Genomic DNA, 23,064 nt, shown 5'->3' with positions numbered 1-23,064 from the left:
TCTTTTGTATTTGTTTAAGTGATCTTTTGGAGCCTAAATTATGGATTTCCATCTTTATTACTACTAAACTTCATTCTTTGGTTTTAGTCCTGAATTCTAACTTATTTGTCTGTTTGGATATCTTTTAATTCATGTATTTGAATAGCTAATAGTCAGATGGCTTAAAAGTCCCAAGACAAAAAAAGCTACACCACCTAGTTCTTCACTTTTTTCACAGTTGTTCCATACATATTCTCCTGGAGTTTCTGTATGCATACACAGAACAAGCAAATATTAATGTGTATTCTTATTTTTAATTATTCTTTATTACTAAAGATTATACTTACTGTACTCACTGTTCAGCACTCTTCCTCCTCCTACTTAATATTTCTCAGAGATACTTCCATATAGTCCATAGAGAGCTTCCTTATTTTAGCATCTGCATAGTATTCTAGTAAATGGTTATGCCACAGTTCATTAACCAGTCCTTTTTTAGTGGATGTTTGAACTATTTATATTTTTCACTAATCAGTGTTGCAGTGAATTACCTTGAGTATACTTGTCAACCTTTATTTACACTTGTGCATGTGTATTTCTAGGATAAGATCAGAGATGTTAGAGATGTTGGATATATGGGTATATGCATTTGCCCTTCGTTGGTGCTTAAAATTTTTTTTCTATATAGATCTTGCATATTTTCTAAGTTTTTTCCTATTTACCCTTTTGTTTGCTGTTGTAAATGAGATCTTTTAGATTGTTATATTTCTATTGATTCCATATGTTGATTTATATTTGTGTGTATATATGCATATGGATACAATCTTACTCTTTATTTTTTTAGTTTATTTTGTTGGCTTCTGAGTATGTAAAATTACTTACAGGATAGATTATTTTTTCTTTTTTCAAACTTAATTTTAGGGGCACCTGGGTGACTTAGTTGGTTAAACGGGTGCTTTCGGCTCAGTCATGATCCCAAAGTCCTGAGATCGAGCCCTGCGTCAGGCTCCTTGCTCAGCAGGGAGCCTCCTTCTCCCTCTCCCTCTGCCTGCGTGCCACTCCCTCTGCTTGTGCTGTCTCTCTCACTGTCTCTCTGTGTCAAATAAATAAATAAAATCTTTAAAAAAATAAAACAATGGATCGTGGATCACTTCATCAAAAACTAATGATGTATGGTGACTAACATAATAAAATAAAATTAAAAAAACTTAATTTTATTTTTTAAATTTTATTTTATTTTATTTAAATTCAACTAATGTATAGTGCATTATTAGTTTCAGAGGTAGAGTTCAGTGATTCATCTGTTGTATTTAAAATCTGGTGCCCATTACATCATGTGCCCTCCTTAATGCCCATCTCCCACTTACCCCATTTCCCCCAACAAAACCCTCAGTTTCCTATAGTTAAGAGTCTCTTATGGTTTGTCTCCCTCTCTGATTTTGTCTTATTTGATTTTTCCCTCCCTTCCCCTATGATCCTCTGTTTTGTTTCTTAAATTCCACATATGAGTGAAATCATATGATAATTGTCTTTCTCTGATTGACTTATTTCACTTAGCATAATACCCTGTAGTTCCATCCATGTCGTTGCAAATGATAAGATTTCATTCTTTTTGATGGCTGAGTAATATTCCGTTGTATATATATACCACATCTTCCTTATCCATTCATCTGTCGATGGACATCTGGGCTCTTTCCATTGTTTGGCTTTTGTGGCCATTGCTGCGATAAACATTGGGATGCAGGTTCCCCTTCGGATCACTACGTTTGTATCTGTTGGGTAAATACCTAGTAGTGCAATTGCTGGGTAATAGGGTAGCTCTATTTTTAACTTTTCGAGGAACCTCCATACTGTTTTCCAGAGTGGCTGCACCAGCTTGCATTCCCACCAGCAATGTAAGAGGGTTCCCCTTTCTCCGCATCCTTGCCAACATTTGATGTTTCCTGACTTGTTAATTTTAGCCATTCTGACTGCTCTGAGGTGGTATTTCACTGTGGTTTTAATTTGCGTTTCCCTAATGCTGAGTGATGTTGAGCATTTTTTCATGTGTCTGTTGGTAATTTGTGTATCATCTTTGGAGAAATGTCTGTTCATGTTTTCTGCCCATTCCTTGCATGGATTATTTGTTTTTTTAGGTGTTGAGTTTAATAAGTTCTTTATAGGTTTTGCATACTAGCCCTTTGTCTGATAAGACATTTGCAAATATCTTCTCCCATTCTGTAGGTTGTTTTTTAGTTTTGTCGACTGTTTCCTTTGCTGTGCAAAAGCTTTTTATCTTGATGAAGTCCCAATAGTTCATTTTTGCTTTTGTTTCCCTTGCCTTTGTAGACGGGTTTAACAAGAAGTTGCTGTGGCCAAGGTCAAAGAGGTTGCTGCCTGTGTTCTCCTCTAGGATTTTCATGCATTCCTGTCTCACATTTAGGTCTTTCCACCATTATGAGTGTATTTTTGTGATGGTGTAAGGAAATGGTCCAGTTTCATTCCTCTGCATGTGGCTGTCCAATTTTTCCAACACCATTTGTTGAAGAGACTGTCTTTTTTCCATTGGATGTTCTTTCCTGCTTTGTTGAAGATTAGTTGACCATGGAGTTGAAGGTCCATTTCTGGATTCCCTATTGTGTTCCATTGATCTATGTGTCTGTTTTTGTGCCAGTACCATACTGTCTTGATGATTACAGCTTTGTAATAGAGCTTGAAGTCCGGAATTGTGATATTACCAGGTTTGGTTTTCTTTTACAACATTCCTCTGGCTATTTGGGGTCTTTTCTGGTTCCATACAAATTTTAGGATTATTTGTTCCAGCTCTTTGAAAAATGTTGGTGGTATTTTGATAGGGATTGCATTGACTGTGTAGATTGCTTTGGGTAGCATAGACATTTTAACAGTATTTGTTCTTCCAATCCATGAGCATGGAATGTTTGTCCATTTCTTTGTGTTTTCTTCAATTTATTTTGTAAGTGTTCTGTAGTTTTCAGGGTATGGATCCTTCACCTCTTTGGTTAGGTTTATTCCTAGGTATCTTACGGTTTTTCGTGCAATGGTAAATGGGATCGATTCCTTGATTTCTCTTACTTCTGTCTCATTGTTAATGTATGGGAATGCAGCTGATTTCTGTGCATTGATTTTATATCCTACCACTTTGCTGAATTCCTGTATGACTTCTAGCAATTTTTGGGTGGAGCTTTTGGGTTCTCAACATAGAGTGTCATGTCATCTGCAAAGAGTGAGAGTTTGATTACTTCTTTGCTGATGTTGATGCTTTTTTGTTGTTGTCTGACTGCTGAGGCTAGGACTTCCAGTACTCTGTTGAACAACAGTGGTGAGAGTGGACATCCCTGTCATGTTCCTGACCTTAGGGGAAAAGCTCTCAGTTTTTCCCCATCAAGGATATTAGCTGTGGGTTTTTTGTATGTGGCTTTTAGGATATTGAGGTATGTTCCATCTATCCCTACACTGTGGAGAGTTTTAATCAAGAAATGATGCTGTATTTTGTCAAATGCTTTTTCTGCATCTCTTGAGAGGGTCATATGGTTCTTGTCCTTTCTCTTATTAATTGATTGATTTGTGGATGTTGAACCACCTTTGCAGCCCAGGAATGAATCCCACTTTGTCGTGGTGAATAATCCTTCTAATGTAATGTTAGATCCTACTGGCTAGTATCTTGGTGAGAATTTTGGCATCCAAGTTCATCAGAGATATTGGTCTGTAATTATCCTTTTTGGTGGCGTCTTTGTCTGGTTATGAGATCAAGGTAATGCCTCACAGAATGAGTTTGGTAGTTTTCCTTCCATTTCTGTTTTTTGGAACAGCTTCAAAAGAATAGGTATTCTTCTTTAAATGTTTGGTAGAATTCCGCTGGGAGGCCATCTGGCCCTGGACTCTTGTTTGTTGGGAGATTTTTGATTACTGCTTCCATTTCTTTTCTGGTTATGGGTCTGTTCAGGTTTTCTATTCTTCCTGGTTCAGTTTTGGTCATTTATATGTTTCTAGGAATGCATCCATTTCTTCCAGATTGCCTGATTTGGGGGGCATATAATTGCTCTTAATATTCTCTTATAATTGTATTTCTTAGGTGTTGGTTGTGATCTCCCCTCTTTCATTCGTGATTTTATTTATATGGGTCCTTTTTCTTTTCTTTTTGGTAAGTCTGGCAAGCGGTTTATTGATCTTATTAATTCTTTCAAAGGGCCAGCTCCTAGTTATGTTTATCTGTTCTACTGTTCTTTTGGTTCTGTTTCATTGATTTCTGGTCTAATCTTAATTATTTCCCTTTTTCTGCTGGTTTTAGATTTTATTTGCTGTTCTTTCTCCAGCTCCTTTAGGTGTAGGGTTAGGTTGTGTACCTGAGACTTTTCTTGTTTCTTGTGAAAAGCCTGTGTTGCTATATACTTCCCTCTTAGGACCGCCTTTCCTACATCCTAATGGTTCTGAACTGTTGTGTTTTCATTTTCATTTGTTCCGAGGAATTCTTAAAAATTCTTCTTTAATTTCCTGGTTGACCCATTCATTCCTTAGTAGGATGCTCTTTAACCTCCATGTATTTGTAGTCGTTCCAAATTTTCTCTTGCGATTGAGTTCAAGTTTTAAAGTACTGTGGTCTGAAAATATGCAGGGAATAATCCCAGTCTTTTGGTACCAGCTGAGACCCGATTTGTAACCCAGTATGTGATCTATTCTGGAGAATGTTCCATGTGCACTCGTGAAGAATGTGTCTGTTGCTTCAGGATGAAATGCTCTGAATATATCTGTGAAGTCCATCTGATCCAGTGTGTCATTCAGAGCCCTTGTTTCCTTGTTGATCTTCTGCTTAGATGATCTGTCCATTGCTGTGAGTGGGGTGTTAAAGTCCTACTATTATTGTACTGTTATCAATGTGTTTTTTCAATTTTGTTATTACTTGGTTTATATAATTGGCTACTCCCATGTTAGGGGCATAAATATTTACAATTGTTAGGTCTTGTTGGATAGACCCTTTTATTATGATATAGTGCTCTTCTTCATCTCTTACTGCAGTCTTTGGTTTAATATCTAGTTTGTCTGATGTAAGGATTGCTACCCCAGCTTTCTTTTGATGTGCATTAGCATGGTAAATTGTTCTCCACCCCCTCCCTTTCAATCTGGAGGTGTCTTTGGGTCTAAAACGAATCTCTTGTAGACAGCATTTTAATAGGTCTTTTTTTTTTTTTTTATCCAGTCTGATGCACTGTGTCTTTTGATTGGAGCATTTAGTCCCTTTACATTCAGAGTAACTACTGAAAGATTTGAATTTAGTGCCATTGTATTACCTGTAAAGTTGCTGTTTCTGTAGATTGTCTCTGTTCCTTTTTGTTCTTTGTTATTTTTGGGTTCTTTCTTTGTTCAAAGGATGCCCGTTAGTATTTCTTGCAGGGATGGTTTAGTGATCAGAGATTCTTTTAGTTTCTGTTTTCTTGGAAACTCTTTATCTCTCCTTCTATTCTGAATAATAGCCTTGCTGTATAAAATATTCTTACTGCATATTTTTTCATTCAGTACCTTGACTATATCACGGCAGTCCTTTCTGGCCTGCCAGGTCTCTGTGTTCTGCCAGTCTTATGTTTCTGCCCTTGTAGTAACCTACAAGGACAACCTCTTGTCCCGCACTGCTTTCAGGATTTTCTCTTTAACTCTGAAATTTACAAGCTTCACTATTATATGCTGAGGTGTTGACCTATTTTTATTGATATGGGGGGGGGGTGTTCTCTGTGCCTCCTGTACTTGAATGCCTCTTTCCTTCCCCAGATTAGGGGAGTTCTCAGCTATAATTTGTTCAGGTAATCATTCTACCTCCCTTTTCTCTCTCCTCCTCTTTTGGGACGACTGTTATTTTAATATTATTTCACTTTATGGTATTGCCAATCTCTCATCCTCCCTTTGTGATCCAGTAGTTGTTTGTCTCTCTTTTTCTCAGCTTCCTTATTCTCCATCATTTTGTCTTCTATATCACTGACTCTCTTTGCTGCCTCATTTACCCTAGCAGTTAGAGCCTCGATTTTTTCCTGCATCTCAATAGTAACCTTTTTAATTTTGGCCTGATTAGATTTTAGTGTTTTTTTATTTCTCCTGTAAGGGATTTTTAAAAAAAATTTTAATAAGAAAGTCTTTGAGTACTTACCTTTTCTTTGTTAAATAAATAAACTTATATTTCTTGCTTGATTTGTGTAGTCTAAATAATAAACTTTGGATCCCAGATGAAAGCTATCAGCAGATAATCTATCTCTCACCTTTCCCTTCCAGTTGTTGTTTTGTCATTTTACATTGCCAGGGCATGTAAAATTTATATTCTGTCACTCTAATTTCCACATTTGTTTTATCCTTATTTCTGTTGTTAAATTTATTTAATATTTATTGTCAATTCTTTTTGTGAAGTTTTCTCAAATCTTCATCCTCTGATAGTTTCCTCAAGAAAGGATCATGGACTATGTATGCCTTGAATTTTAGATTGTTTAGAACATATTTGTAACTTTTGTACTTTGACTTCATGCTTTAAGGATACCTTTGTGGGATAGAACATACTTTACTTACACTTTCTTTTCTCCAGTTTCTTTAAAATGTTTCTCAAGTATCTTTCAATGTTGACTGTTACTATTGAGAAATATGAGGCTAGTGTGATTTTAACCCCATTTTTTTCCTTTTTAAAGTTTTTAAAACTTCAGTAAAATTTCTGAGCTACGTCTTATGTTGAGCATTCTGTATCACTGTTTTGGCGCAAAGTGTGTCCTTTAAATATCTCTCTTAAAATCTTTTTCACCCTCCCACAGGAAAACCTTCCCAAATTATATTTTATAATTATATTCCTGAATTACATCTTACTTTGTTTTGAGTTTAAGAATTTCATTTAGGCATATATTGGATTCCTTTTACCATTTCTCTAGGTATAATTTTCTCTTTAATTCCATTTCAAATTTGTGGGTTGATGTTTTTAATCAGTTTTAGAAAAATGTCAGACATTATCTTTGTGAATATTCTTTCCTATTTTTTTCTGTCTTTTAAAGGGTGTACTAGTCAGTTTTTTAGGTCTTTTGAGTAAGTTCCACATGTCTGTTATATACTTACTGTTTTTCCCCATTCTTTTCCTATCTGTGTTTCAGTTTAGGTATTTTCTTTTGATCTATCGTCTGTTTTTTTTTATTTTTTAAAAAGTTTTTAATAAGGTTTTTTAGTTTGGAGTGATTTTAGGTTTACAGAGAAGTTTCATAGGTGGTGCAGAGGGCTCCTGTGCCCGTACTCAATTTCCCCTGAAGCCAGCCTCTCAGGTTTCCGTGGTGCTTTTGTCCAAACCATGAAAGCAGCGTTGGTCCATTGACTGATGCAAGGCTCTTTCCCCTGGGCGTCCCTCTCAGGCCTAGCCTGGCCAGGCCCCACTGCACATGTAGCAGTTCTTCTAAGCCTGCTCTGGGCTGTGAGAGTGTCTCAGTGAGCCTCATTCAGGGTCTGTCTGATGTAAGGCTAGGTTTTGGGCTTTCAGGGGGAAGACCACAGAGGCAGCTGCCCTTATCACATCATAGCAGGGGAAATTTTGTAGTTTTAAATGCTTATATTGGAAGGAAAGAAAGATTTTTTTTCTTTTCAAGTTTTTACTTAAATTCCAGTTAGGTAACATATAGTGTAATACTAGTTTTAGGTGTAGAATTCAGTGATTCATCACTTATATACAACAGCTAATGCTCATCACAACAGGTACTCTTTTTTTTTTTTTTTAATTTTTTTTATTGTTATGTTAATCCCCATACATTACATCATTAGTTTTAGATATAGTGTTCCATGATTCATTGTTTGTGCATAACACCCAGTGCTCCATGCAGAACGTGCCCTCCTCAATACCCATCACCAGGCTAACCCATCCTCCCAACCCCCTCCCCTCTAGAACCCTCAGTTTGTTTTTCAGAGTCCATTGTCTCTCATGGTTCTTCTCCCCCTCCGATTTCCCCCCCTTCATTCTTCCCCTCCTGCTACATTCTTCTTCTTCTTCTTTTCTTTCTTAACATATATTGCATTATTTGTTTCAGAGGTACAGATCTGAGATTCAACAGTCCTGCACAATTCACAGCGCTTACCAGAACACATACCCTCCCCAGTGTCCATCACCCAGTCACCCCATCCCTCCCACCCCACCCCCCACTCCAGCAACCCTCAGTTTGTTTCCTGAGATTAAGAATTCCTCATATCAGTGAGGTCATATGATACATGTCTTTCTCTGTTTGACTTATTTCGCTCAGCATAATACCCTCCAGTTCCATCCACGTCGTTGCAAATGGCAAGATCTTATTCCTTTTGATGGCTGCATAATATTCCATTGTATATATATACCACATCTTCTTTATCCATTCATCTGTTGATGGGCATCTCGGCTCTTTCCACAGTTTGGCTATTGTGGACATTGCTGCTATAAACATCGGGGTGCACGTAGCCTTTCGGGTCCCTACTTTTGTATCTTTGGGGTAAATACCCAGTAGTGCAATTGCTGGATCATATGGTAGCTCTATTTTCAACTTTTTGAGGAACCTCCATACTGTTTTCCAGAGTGGCTGCACCAGCTTGCATTCCCACCAACAGTGTAGGAGGGTTCCCCTTTCTCCGCATCCCCGCCAACATCTGTCATTTCCTGACTTGTTAATTTTAGCCATTCTGACTGGTGTGAGGTGGTATCTCATTGAGGTTTTGATTTGGATTTCCCTGATGCCGAGCGATATTGAACACTTTTTCATGTGTCTGTTGGCCATTTGGATGTCTTCTTTGGAGAAATGTCTGTTCATGTCTTCTGCCCATTTCTTGATTGGATTCTTTGTTCTTTTGGTGTTGAGTTTGATGAGTTCTTTATAGATTTTGGATACTAGCCCTTTATCTGATATGTCATTTGCAAATATCTTCTCCCATTCTGTTGGTTGTCTTTTGGTTTTGTTGACTGTTTCCTTTGCTTTGCAAAAGCTTTTTATCTTGATGAAGTCCCAATAGTTCATTTTTGCCCTTGCTTCCCTTGCCTTTGGCGATGTTTCTAGGAAGAAGTTGCTGCGGCTGAGGTCGAAGAGGTTGCTGCCTGTGTTCTCCTTTAGGATTTTGATGGACTCCTGTCTCACATTGAGGTCTTTCAACCATTTGGAGTCTATTTTTGTGTGTGGTGTAAGGAAATGGTCCAGTTTCATTCTTCTGCATGTGGCTGTCCAATTTTCCCAACACCATTTGTTGAAGAGACTGTCTTTTTTCCATTGGACATTCTTTCCTGCTTTGTCAAAGATTAGTTGACCATAGAGTTGAGGGTCCATTTCTGGGCTCTCTATTCTGTTCCATTGATCTATGTGTCTGTTTTTGTGCCAGTACCATACTGTCTTGATGATGACAGCTTTGTAGTAGAGCTGGAGGTCTGGAATTGTGATGCCGCCAGCTTTGCTTTTCTTTTTCAACATTCCTCTGGCTATGCGGGGTCTTTTCTGGTTCCATACAAATTTTAGGATTATTTGTTCCATTTCTTTGAAGAAAGTGGATGGTATTTTGATGGGGATTGCATTGAATGTGTAGATTGCTCTAGGTAGGATTGACATCTTCACAATATTTGTTCTTCCAATCCATGAGCATGGAACGTTTTTCCATTTCTTTGTGTCTTCCTCAATTTCTTTCATGAGTATTTTATAGTTTTCTGAGTACAGATCCTTTGCCTCTTTGGTTAGATTTATTCCTAGGTATCTTATGGTTTTGGGTGCAATTGTAAATGGGATCGACTCCTTAATTTCTCTTTCTTCTGACTTGTTGTTGGTGTATAGGAATGCCACTGACTTCTGTGCATTGATTTTATATCCTGCCACTTGACTGAATTCCTGTATGAGTTCTAGCAGTTTTGGGGTGGAGTCTTTGGGATTTTCCACATAAAGTATCATATCATCTGCAAAGAGTGAGAGTTTGACTTCTTCTTTGCTAATTTGGATGCCTTTGATTTCTTTTTGTTGTCTGATTGCTGTGGCTAGGACTTCCAATACTATGTTGAATAGCAGTGGTGATAGTGGACATCCCTGCCGCGTTCCTGACCTTAGGGGGAAAGCTCTCAGTTTTTCCCCATTGAGAATGATATTCGCTGTAGGTTTTTCATAGATGGCTTTTATGATATTGAGGTATGTACCCTCTATCCCTATACTCTGAAGAGTTTTGATCAAGAAAGGATGCTGTACTTTGTCAAATGCTTTTTCTGCATCTATTGAGAGGATCATGTGATTCTTGTTTTTTCTTTTGTTAATGTATTGTATCACGTTGATTGATTTGCGGATGTTGAACCAACCTTGCAGCCCAGGGATAAATCCGACTTGGTCGTGGTGAATAATCCTTTTAATGTACTGTTGGATCCTATTGGCTAGTATTTTGGTGAGAATTTTTGCATCCATGTTCATCAGGGATATTGGTCTGTAATTCTCCTTTTTGATGGGGTCTTTGTCTGGTTTTGGGATCAAGGTAATGCTGGCCTCATAAAATGAGTTTGGAAGTTTTCCTTCCATTTCTATTTTTTGGAACAGTTTCAGAAGGATAGGTATTAATTCTTCTTGAAATGTTTGGTAGAATTCCCCTGGGAAGCCATCTGGCCCTGGGCTTTTGTGTTTTGGGAGATTTTTGATGACTGCTTCTATTTCCTTAGTGGTTATAGGTCTGTTCAGGTGTTCTGTTTCTTCCTGGTTCAGTTTTGGTAGTTGATACATCTCTAGGAATGCGTCCATTACTTCCAGGTTATCTAATTTGTTGGCATAGAGTTGCTCATAATATGTTCTTATAATTGTTTGTATTTCTTTGGTGTTGGTTGTGATTTCTCCTCTTTCATTCATGATTTTGTTGATTTGGGTCATTTCTCTTTTCTTTTTGATAAGTCTGGCCAGGGGCTTATCAATCTTGTTAATTCTTTCAAAGAACCAGCTCCTAGTTTCGTTGATCTGTTCTACTGTTCTTTTGGTTTCTATTTCATTGATTTCTGCTCTGATCTTTATTATTTCTCTTCTCCTGCTGGGTTTAGGCTTTATTTGCTGTTCTTTCTCCAGCTCCTTTAGGTGTAGGGTTAGGCTGTGTACTTGAGACCTTTCTTGTTTCTTGAGAAAGGCTTGTATTGCTATATACTTTCCTCTTAGGACTGCCTTTGCTGTATCCCAAAGATTTTGAATAGTTGTGTTTTCATTTTCATTGGTTTCCATGAATTTTTTTAATTCTTCTTTAATTTCCTGGTTGACCCATTCATTCTTCAGTAGGATGCTCTTTAGCCTCCATGTATTTGAGTTCTTTCTGACTTTCCTCTTGTGATTGAGTTCTAGTTTCAAAGCATTGTGGTCTGAAAATAGGCAGGGGATGATCCCAATCTTCTGGTACCGGTTGAGACCTGATTTATGACCTAGGATGTGATCTATTCTGGAGAATGTTCCATGGGCACTAGAGAAGAATGTGTATTCCGTTGCTTTGGGATGGAATGTTCTGAATATGTCTGTGAAGTCCATTTGGTCCAGTGTGTCATTTAAAGTCTTTATTTCCTTGTTGATCTTTTGCTTAGACGATCTGTCCATTTCAGTGAGGGGGGTGTTAAAGTCCCCCACTATTATTGTATTGTTGTCGATGTGTTTCTTTGCTTTTGTTATTAATTGCCTTATGTAATTGGCTGCTCCCATGTTAGGGGCATAGATATTTACAATTGTTAGATCTTCTTGTTGGATAGACCCTTTAAGTATGATATAGTGTCCTTCCTCATCTCTTATTACAGTCTTTGGTTTAAAATCTAATTTGTCTGATATAAGGATTGCCATCCCAGCTTTCTTTTGGTGTCCATTAGCATGGTAAATGGTTTTCCACCCCCTCACTTTCAATCTGGGGGTGTCTTTGGGTCTAAAATGAGTCTCTTGCAGACAGCATATCCATGGGTCTTGTTTTTTAATCCAATCTGATAGCCTGTGTCTTTTGATTGGGGCATTTAGCCCATTTACATTCAGGGTAACTATTGAAAGATAGGAGTTCAGTGCCATTGTATTGCCTGTAAAGTGACTGTTACTGTATATTGTTTGTGTTCCTTTCTGGTCTATGTTGCTTTTAGGCTCTCTCTTTGCTTAGAGGACCCCTTTCAATATTTGTTGTAGGGCTGGTTTCGTGTTTGCAAATTCCTTTAGTTTTTGTTTGTCCTGGAAGCTTTTTATCTCTCCTTCAATTTTCAATGACAGCCTAGCTGGATATAGTATTCTTGGCTGCATATTTTTCTCATTTAGTGCTCTGAATATGTCCTGCTAGTCCTTTCTGGCCTGCCAGGTCTCTGTGGATAAGTCTGTTGCCAATCTAATGTTTCTACCATTGTAGGTTACATATCTCTTCTCCCGAGCTGCTTTCAGGATTTTCTCTTTGTCTCTGAGACTCGTAAGTTTTACTACTAGATGTCGGGGTGTTGACCTATTTTTATTGATTTTGAGAGGGGTTCTCTGTGCTTCCTGGATTTTGATGCCTGTTTCCTTCCCCAAATTAGGGAAGTTCTCTGTTATAATTTGCTCCATTATACCTTCTGCACCTCTCTCTCTTTCTTCTTCTTCTGGGATCCCAATTATTCTAATGTTGTTTCGTCTTATGGTATCGTTTATCTCTCGAATTCTGCCCTCGTGATCCAGTAGTTGTTTATCTCTCTTTTTCTCAGCTTCTTTATTTTCCATCATTTGGTCTTCTATCTCACTGATTCTTTCTTCTGCCTCATTTATCCTAGCAGTTAGCGCCCCCATATTTGATTGCACCTCATTGATAGCCTTTTTGATTTCTACTTGGTTAGATTTTAGTTCTTTTACTTCTCCAGAAAGGGTTTCTCTAATAACTTCCATGTTTTTTTCAAGCCCAGCTAGTATCTTTAAAGTGATGATTCTGAACTCTAGATCTGACATCGTACTAATGTCCGTATTGAGTAGGTCCCTGGCAGTCGGTACTACCTCTTGTTCTTTTTGTTGAGGTGATTTTTTCCGTCTTGTCATTTTGTGCAGAGGGGAATAGATTAATGAGAGAACAAAATGCTAGCAGGGTAACAACGTCCCCAGAAAATATACTCTAAACAAATCAGAAAAGACCTGAAGCAGTGGGAAAAGAAAGGGAAAGAGAGAAAAAAGAAAAGGAAAGAAAAAAAGAAAAAAGAAAAAGATAAAGATAAAAACAAACAAAAGCAGAACAAAACAAAACAAAACAAAAACAGAATGTGATCAAATATGATCAGGCTGGATTATAGATCAGTGCCACACACTAGATTTTGGGTGTATTTTGGTCTGTTAAAAGAAAGTCCCTCTCAAAATTTTAAAGAAAGAAAAACTTATATATGTACAAAAATAAGGGTTGATATGATGAAGGGATGGAATATGACTGTAAAGATGGAAATTACAAAAAATTTTAAAAAAGGATTTGATAAGTTGTTTGAAAAAAGAAAGAAGAGGATTAAAAAAAAAAGAAAGAAAGAAAAAAGGGGGAGAATGTGATCAGGCAGGGGAGTAGAAAAAAACCATACACTAGAGATTTAGAGTATATTTTGATCTGTTAGAAGAAACTATCTCAAGATTTTAAAGAGAGAACAACTTATATATATATGCCAAAAATACGGGTAACTACTATGAAGGGATAGAATATGACTTTAAAAATGAAAAATAAAAATGTTTTTTTTTAAAAAAGGGATTGATAAGATGTTGGTTGAAAAAGGGAAAAAGAAAAATTCAAAAAAAAAGAAAAAAGGAAAAAAGAAAAAAAGACAGTTAAAAAAATAATTAACTTTGAAAGACTAAAGAATCATGGTAAAAAAGCCATGAATTCTATGTGCAATGTTTCCCTAGCGCTGGAGTTCTGCCGTTCTCATTGATCGGTAAACTTGGTCTTGGCTGGCTGTTCTTGCTGATCTTCTGGGGGAGGGGCCTGTTGCCGTGGTTCCCAAATGTCTTTGCCGGAGGCAAAATTGCCCCGCCCTTGCCGGTCCGGGCTAAGTAATCTGCTCGGGTTTGCTCTCCGGAGCTTTTGTTCCCTGCAAGCTCTCCGTACAGCTTTGGAGGCGGAGAGTGAAAATGGTGGCCTCCCAGTCTCCGCCCCGGCGGAGCCGAGAACTCGGGGTCCCGCTCCTCAGCGAGGCCCCAGAGAAAAGCCGTCAGTCACTCCCGTCTCCCCGGTCTCCGGCCGCACTCCGCGCTCACCCGGCCTGTGACCGCGCCTTTCTATCTGGCACCCGACCCCGGGTGGAGTCTCCAAACCCAGCAGATCCCCGCGGTGCTCTCCCGCACCTCTCCTCCCGGGGGAAGAAGGTGAGTCTCCCCGGATTTGCCGCTTGTTGGGTCCCTGCTGGAGGAGCAGTGGCCCGACTGTGCCGCGGATCACGGTTTATGACAACCCCGAGCTGAGAGCCCGCGCCTGGGCTCCGTCTCTGCAGCCGGCTTCCCTGCTCCGATACCTGGGAGCTCTGCCGCACTCAGGCACCCCCGGTCTTTCTGTGACCCCGAGGGTCCTGAGACCACACTGTCCCGCGAGGGTTCCACCCCCCACTTCGCCACCAGAGTGACGTCCCTCAGCGGAGCAGACTTCTAAAAGTTCCGATTTTGTGCTCCGTGGCTCTATCACTTGCCAGAAGCGGCCGACGGAGGCCCCTCCCCCGCCGTCTATCCTCCCGGCCTCGGATTCACTTCTCCGCACGTCCTACCTTCCAGAAAGTGGTCGCTTTTCTGTTCAGAGAGTTGTTGCTCTTCTTTTCTTTGATCTCCTGTTGAGTTTGTAGGTGTTCAGAATGGTTTGATCCCTATCCAGCTGAATTCCCTTGGTAGAGGGATCTTGATGGTATTTTTCATGTCCTTTTGCACAGCGCGCTGCCAGCCAGCAGCCGAGCCGCCGCTGCCTCCATGAGTGGGGAAGTCTAAGTGGCCACAACAGGTACTCTTAATTCATGTCATCTATTTAACACCCCTCCCACCTACCTCCCCTCCAGCAATCATCAGTTTGTTCCCTATAGTTAAGAATCTGTTTCTTAGGGGCACCTGGGTGGCTCAGTTGGTTGAGCATCTGCCTTCGGCTCGGGTCATGATCCCAGGGTCCTGGGATCGAGCCCCACATGGGCAGTCTGCCCCTCCCCCGTGCTCATGCACATGCTCACTCTAATAAATAAAACCTTAAAAAGAAAAGAATCTTGGGGCGCCTGGGTGGCTCAGTCATTAAGCGTCTGCCTTCGGCTCAGGTCATGATCCCAGGGTCCTGGGATCAAGCCCCGTATCGGGCTCCTGCTCAGCGGGAAGCCTGCTTCTCCCTTTCCCACTCCCCCTGCTTGTGTTCCCTTTCTCACTGTCTCTCTCTCTGTCAAATAAATAAAATCTTAAAAAAAAAAAAAAAGAACCTATTTCTTGGTTTGCCTCTTTTTACCCCCATGTTCATGGGGGGTTTGTCTTCTTCTTTTTTTTTTAAGATTTATTATTTATTTTAAAGAGAGATCTCATGTGCGAGCAGGGGGAGAGGGGAAGAGGGAGAAGGAGAGAGAGTCTCAAGCAGACTCTGCCCTGAGCACAGAGCCCAATGCAAGTCTTGATCCCATGACCCTGAGATCACGACCTGAGCTGAAACCAAGAGTTGGATGCTTAACTGACTATGCCACCCAGGCACCCCTTTTTGTTTTGTTTCTTAAATTCTACATATGAGCGAAATCATATGGTATTTGTCTTTCTCTGACTTATTTCACTTAGCATAATATTCTCTGCCTCCATCCATGTCACTGCAAATGGCAAGATTTCATTCTTTTTGTTGGTTGAGTAATATTTCATCACACACACACACACACACACACACATCCCACATCTTCTTTATTCCTTTATCAGTTGATGGACATTTGGGCTCTTTCTGTAATTTGGTTATTGTTGATAATGCTGCTATAAACATCAGGGTGCATGTTCCCTTCAAATTAGTATTTTTGTATCTTTTGGGTAAATACCTAATAGTGCAATTGCTGGGTCATAGGGTAGTTCTATTTTTAACTTTTTGAGGAATCTCCACACTGTTTTCCAGAGTGGCTGGAAGGAAAGAAAGATTTAAAGTGGATGACCCAAGCTACCTACTGGAGAAACTAGAAAAACAATAGCAAATTAAAATAGAATGAAAGAAATAAAAAATATTAGAGCAGAAATCAATTAAGTAGAAAATGGATGGAGACTAGAGAAAACTAGTAAATCTAAAAGTGATTTTTTGAAAGGATTGTTAAAAATGATAAATCTTTAATAAGACTGAATTAAAAAATAGAATATATTCATAGTGAAAGAGGGGAAATTAGGGAATATTATGAATCATTTTAACAAATTCCTTAAAAGGCACATTTGAACAAAATTGACATAGGAAATAGAAAATCAGAGTGATAAATACATTAAATAAATTGAATTTCTTTTTTTTTAAGATTTTATTTATTTGAGAGACAGAGCAGAGTGAGAGAGAGAGCACGAGCAGGATGGGGAGGGGCAGAGAGAGAGGGAGAAGCAGACTCCCCCACCGAGCAGGAAGCCCAATGAGGGGCTCGATCCCAGGACCCTGGGATCATGACCTGAGCCGAAGACAGACGCTTAACTGACTGAGCCACCCAGGTGCCCTGTGAATTTCTAATAAAAGAATTTTCTCACAGAGAAGACTCAAGTCCCAAATGGTTTGACATGTGAATTCCATGAAACATACTTTTAGAAAGCAAAAGAGGATGAAACATTTCCTAACTCATTAGGAAGTCGGTGTAACCTTGATCTAAAACCTAACAAGGAAATTAAAAGAAAATTCTAGACCAATATCTCTTATGCTTATAGATGTAAAAACTCTTAATATAAACAAATACTTAATTTATATAAATATATGTAACATATAAATTTTACATAATATTGGATTTATCAATCTAATAAGAGGCACATATGTAGAACCCACATCTAACATTATGCTTAATAATGAATCATAGAATGTTTTTCTTCAAACTTCTGGAACAAAATAAAGACATCTGCCTTTACAATTCTATTTAACATTGTTTTGGGAGCTTTGTTAGTTCCATAAATCAAGATTAGAAGGACAAGTATGCCTTGGAGATCTTGCAGGTTTGGTTCGAAGACCACTGCAATAAAGTGAATATCACATTAAGTGAGTCAAATGAAGTTTTTGGTTTCCCAGTGCATGTAAAAGTTATGTTTACACTATACTGTAGGCTGTTAGGTGTGCAGTAGCATTATGTCTATAAAACAGTATATACACCTTAAGTCAGAGAAAGACAAATACCATGTGATTTTACTTGTATGTGGAATTTAAGAAACAAACTGATAAAAGGGAAAAAAAAGAAAGGCAAACCAAGAAAGAGTCTTAACTATAGAAAACAAACTGAGGATTACCAGAGGGGAGGTGGGTGGGTAATGGGTTAAATAGGTGTTGGGGATTAAGGAGTACACTTGTTGTGATGATCACCTGGTGTTGTATGGAGGTGTTGAACCACTATATTGTACACCTGAAACTAATATTACATTGTATGTTAACTAACTGGAATTGTAATAAAAACTTAAAAAGAAGAGTATTTAGAGTCCCCCCTCCCCCATGAAGAGTGTCCAACTCTTCATTTTGGCTCAGATCATGATCTCAGGGTCGTGAGATTGAGCCCTGTGTTGGGCTCCGTGCTCAGCGGGGAGTCTGCTTGAGATTCTCTCCCTCTCCCCCTTCTCCCCCTGCCCCCTGCTCTCTCTCTCTCTCTCTCCCTCCCTCAAATAAGTCTTTAAAAAAATGCTATCATCAGGCGCCTGGGTGGCTCAGTCGTTAAGCGTCTGCCTTCGGCTCAGGTCATGATCCCAGGGTCCTGGGATCGAGCCCCGCATCAGGCTCCCTGCTCGGCGGGAAGCCTGCTTCTCCCTCTCCCACTCCCCCTGTTCCCTCTCTCGCTGTGTCTCTCTCTGTCAAATAAATAAATAAAATCTTTAAAAAAAAATGCTATCATCTGAGCTTCCATCAAATTACAGTATTTTTGCTGGTGGAGGGTTTTGTCTTATTAACAGCTGCTGACTGATTAGGGTGGTGGTTGTTGAAGGTTGAGGTGGCTGTGGCAATTTCTTTAAATAACACAACAGTGAAGTTTGCAACATCAATTGACTCTTCCTTTTACAATGATTTACTCTGTAGCATGTGATGCTGTTTTATAGCATTTTAACCACAGTAGAACTTCTTCCAAAATTGGAGTCAATCCTCTTAAACCCTGCTGCTGCTTTATCAATTAAGTTGATGTAATATTCTAAATCCTTTGTTGTCATTTCAACAGTCTTCACAGTATTGTCACCAGGAGTAGATTCCATCTCAAGAAACCAGTTTCTTTGTTCATCCATAAGAAGCAACTCCTTATCTGTTCAAGTGTTTTTTATTTTTATTTTTTTTATTTTTTTTTATGTGTTCAAGTTTTATCATGAAATTGCAGCAATTCAGTCACATCTTCTGGCTCTAACTACTAATTCTGGTTCTCTTGCTACTTATACCACATCTGTTGTTACTTTTTCCACGGAAGTAATGAATTCTTCGAAGTCATCCATGAGGGTTGAAATCAGCTGCTTCCAAACTCCTGTTCATATTGATATTTTGACCTCTTCCTGTGAATCATGAAAGTTCTTAATGGCATCTAGAATTGTGAATCCTTTCCAGAAGGTTTTCAATTTACTGTGTCCAGATAAAGGAGTCACTTGGCAGTCCAGATAAAGGAGTCACTTGGCAGCTATAACCTTACAAATTTATATTTCTTTTTTTTTTTTTGCCTCAAAAAGTGACATTTACTCAAAGAAAAAAATGACATGTCCATCCCTTGGCTTGCTTCCCTCCCCCTTCCTTGTCCTCTTCAGCCCCCCATGGACTGAACCCTGGGTAGGGCTAGGTAGCAGGATAACCCCTCAGATGAGGTCAGCAACACTGAGGGGCATCTCCTCAGTGGAGGTGTTTTAGATGGTCTCAATGTCTTGAAGAGGCCTCTTTTCTTCTGTCACCATGTTAATAGCTACACCCTTATGGCACAATTGTCCACCATGACTGATTCTGTGGATGTAGTTTTCCCTGTTGGTGGGAAGGTCATAATTGATGACTAAAGAAACCTGCTGCACATCAATGCCTCTGGCCAGCAAATCAGTGGTAATCAATAGAGTGACTCCCTCGTGATAACATCTTGTTCCTTTTGGTCCATATCTTGGTGCATGGTGGACATGGTGAAGTCTTGGGGCTGTATCTTTTCAGTGAGCCAATCAACCTTCCTTTGGATATTGATGAATATGACTGTCTGCATGATTGTAAGGGTTTCATACAAGTCATACAGTGTGTCCAGCTTCCACTCTTCTTGTTCCACATTCATGTAGAACTGGTAGATACCCTCCAGGGTCAACTTTTCCTTCTTGACCAGAATCCAAATGGTATCCCTCATGAACTTCTTGTCACCTCAAGCATGTTGGAAGGCATTGTAGCTCACAGCAAAACCACCTGGGTGTTGCTACTGAGCTTTTGGAATATGTCATAGATTTGGTCCTTGAATCTGTGGCTTAACATTTCATCAGCTTGTCTAGTACAAACATCTTGATGTCTTTGGGAGATAGGTATCTCTGGTTAAGCATATCAAACACATGACCTGGGGTACCCACGATGATATGGGGAACTTCCATCTGCAGCTTATGCACCTCAGCATGTACATTGGTCCCCTGAATGCAGGCATGGCAAGAGGCACCCATGTAATCTCCTAATGCCATGACTACTTTTTGTATTTGCTGAGCCAACTCTCTAGTGGGTGCCAGGACCAAAGCCTATGTAGCCTTTAGATCCAACTCAATCTCTTACAGGATCGATACGGCAAAAGTGGCTGTTTTTCCAGTCCCAGATTGGGCTTGAGCAATCACATCATAACCCTGATACAAGGAAAAATGGCTTGCTGCTGGATAGCAGAAGGCTTCTCAAAACCATAGGAATAGAGGCCATGGAAAAGGGACTCAGAAAGGTTCACGTCATCAAAGCTGTCAACAGTTTCATTCCAGTTACTCTCAGTGACACCTTTGGGCTCCATCTCATTGGGGCCATTGTGTCTGGATGGGGAATCTTGACCTGGCAGATATGATCTTTAGAAACTAGACAAAATGTATTTCTTAAATAATAAGACTTGACAGTTGAAATTACTCCACGAACCATGGGCTGAAATGGGTGTTGTGTTAGCAGGCATGAAAGCAACGTTAATCTTGTTGTATATCAGAGTTCTTGGGTGACCAGGTGCATTGTCAATGAGCATTAATATTTTGAAAGGAACTTTTTTCTGAATGGTAGGTCTTAACAGTGGCCTTAAAACATTTAGTAAAACATGTTGTAAACTGACGTGCTGTCGTTTAGGTTTTGCTATTCCATTTATAGACACAGGCAGAGTAGAGTTAGCATAATTTTTAAGGGCCCTAGAGTTTTCATAATGGTAAGTGAGCATTGGCTTCACCTTAAAGTCACTAGCTGCATTAGCCCTTAACAAGAGAGTTAGCATGTCCTTTGAAGCTTTGAAGCCAGGCATTGACTTCTCTCTATGAAAATTTTAGATGCATCTTCCAATATATAAGGCTGTTTTGTTTACATAGAAAATCTGTTGTTTAGTGTATCCATCTTCATTAACTATCTTAGTTAGATCTTCTGGATAACTTGCTGCAGCTTCTACATCAGTACTTGCTGCTTCTCCTTGTACTTCTGTATTAGGGAGATCTCTTCTTTCCTTAAACCTCATGAACTAACCTCTGCTAGCTTCATACTTTTCTTCTGTAGCTTCCTCATCCCTCCCGTCTTTGTAGAATTGAAGAGAGTAAGGGCCTTGCTCTGTATTAGGTTTTGGTTTAAAGGAATGTTGTGGCTGGTTTGATCTTTTATCCAGCATATATCATCCATATCAGCAATAAGACTGTTTTGCTATCTTATAATTTGTGCATTCACTGGAGTGGTACTTCTAATTTCCTTCAAGAACATTTCCCTTGCATTCACAACTTGGCTAAGTGTCTGATGCAAGAAGCCTAGCTTTTGGCTAGGCATTTTGCCTTCTTCACTAAGCTTAATCATTTCTAGCTTTTGTTTTTGTTTTTTTAAAAGATTTTATTTATTTATTTGACAGAGAGAGAGAGACAGTACAAGCAAGGGGAGCAGCAAAGGGAGAGGGAGAGGCAGGCTCCCCACTGAGCAGGGAGCCTGATGCGGGGCTCAATCCCAGGACCCTGGGATCATGACCTGAGCCGAAAGCAGACCCTTAACTGACTGACCCGCCCAAGGGCCCCCATTTCTAGCTTTTGATTTAAAGTGAGAGACATGTATCTTGAAAGAAGTTGCTGTGGTCGATGTCCAAGAGGTTACTGCCTATGTTCTCCTCTAGGATTTTGATGGATTCCTGTCTCACATTGAGGTCTTTCATCCATTTTGAGTTTATCTTTGTGTATGGCAAAATAGACAGGGAAGGAAACAACAAATGTTGGAGAGGTTGTGGAGAAAGGGGAACCCTCTTACACTGTTGGTGGGAATGCAAATTTGTACAGCCACTTTGGAAAACTGTGGAGGTTCCTCAAAAATTTAAAAATAGAGCTACCCTATGACCCAGGAATTGCACTCCTGGATGTTAACCCCAAGGACACAGATGTAGTGAAAAGAAGGGCCATATGCACCCCAATGTTCATAGCAGCAATGTCCGCAATAGCCAAACTGTGGAAAGAGCCGAGATGCCGTTCAACAGATGAATGGATAAAGAAGATGTGGTCCATATATACAATGGAATATTACTCAGCCATCAGAAAGGATGAATACCCAACTTTTACATCAACATGGAGGGAACTGGAGGAGATTATGCTAAGTGAAATAAGTCAAGCAGAGAAAGTCAATTATCATATGGTTTCACTTATCTGTGGAACATAAGGTATAGCATGGAGGACATTGGGAGAAGGAAGGGAAAAATGAAGGGGTGGGGGGAATCGGAGGGAGAGATGAACCATGAGAGACTATGGACTCTGAGAAACAAACAGGGTTTTAGAGGGGAAGGGGGAGAGGGGATTGGTTAGCCTGGTGGTGGGTATTAAGGAGGGCACGTACTGCACGGAGCACTGGGTGTTATATGAAAACAATGGATCGTGGATCACCACATCAAAAACTAATGATGTACTGTATGGTGACTAACATAACATAATAAAATTAAAAAAAAATAAAGTGAGAGACATGTGAGTTTTCCTTTCAGTTGAATACTTAAAGGCCATTTAGGGCTAGTAATTGTCCTAATTCAATTTTTGTGTCTCAGGGAATAGGGAGGCCTGAGGAGAGGGAAAGAGGGGAATGGCTGGTTGGTAGAGCAGTCAGAACACACACATAACATTTATTGAAGAAGTTTACTTGTCTTATATGGGCACAGTTCATGGAACCCAAAACATTTACAATAGTAACATCAAAGATCACTGATTACACTAATAATGATGAAAAAGTTTAAAATATTGCAAGAATTACCAAGATGTGACGTAGAGACTTGAATTGAGCTAATGCTGTTGCAGAAATGGTACTGACAGACTTGGCTTGAGACAGGATTGTCACAAAGCTTCAATTTGTAAAAAATGCAAAATCTGTGAAGCACAGTAAAGCAAAGTGCAATAAAATGAGGTATGCCTATAGCAAAGGTAAATACTGGAAGTAAAGAAGTAAAACCCTCCAACTTATAGATGACCATGATTATGTACATAGAAAATTGTAAATAATCTAAAAAGAGAATTAATTATGGAGTTTAGCAAGGTCTCAGAACAAGGCCAATATATATAAAATGAGTTGTATATTTTTGTTTTTATAATGAACAGTTTGTGAAATTATAGAACATGCTTTACAATAACATCAAAAACATTGACCATCTAGGGATAAATACAACAAAATTTGTAGGATATGTAGGAGCTCTGTTTTGAAAATAAGAAAACATTGCTGAGAAATTAAAGATCTAAGTAAGTTGAGAGGTAATATGTTCATAGGCTGGAAGACTTCATATTATTATCCCCATCAATATCTAGCAGACGTTTTTTTTTTGCAGAATTTGATAAGCTAAAATTTATATAGATCTAGAACAGTCAAAACCGTTTTTAA

At 39.2% G+C, this 23,064-nt stretch overlaps 1 protein-coding gene and 1 pseudogene across 5 annotated transcripts in view; one reads left to right on the top strand and one right to left on the bottom strand.

Annotated features, from left to right (window-relative positions):
• Positions 1 to 23,064, top strand: part of DOCK3 (dedicator of cytokinesis 3) — a 589,066-nt gene that overhangs the window by 39,827 nt on the left and 526,175 nt on the right. The window lies entirely within an intron of this gene.
• Positions 18,858 to 20,008, bottom strand: LOC118537010 (eukaryotic initiation factor 4A-I pseudogene; annotated as a pseudogene).

Source organism: Halichoerus grypus, chromosome 1, assembly GCF_964656455.1.
Source record: "Halichoerus grypus chromosome 1, mHalGry1.hap1.1, whole genome shotgun sequence".
Taxonomy (NCBI): Eukaryota; Metazoa; Chordata; class Mammalia; order Carnivora; family Phocidae; genus Halichoerus; species Halichoerus grypus.
This window is presented reverse-complemented; position numbering and strand designations above follow the sequence as displayed.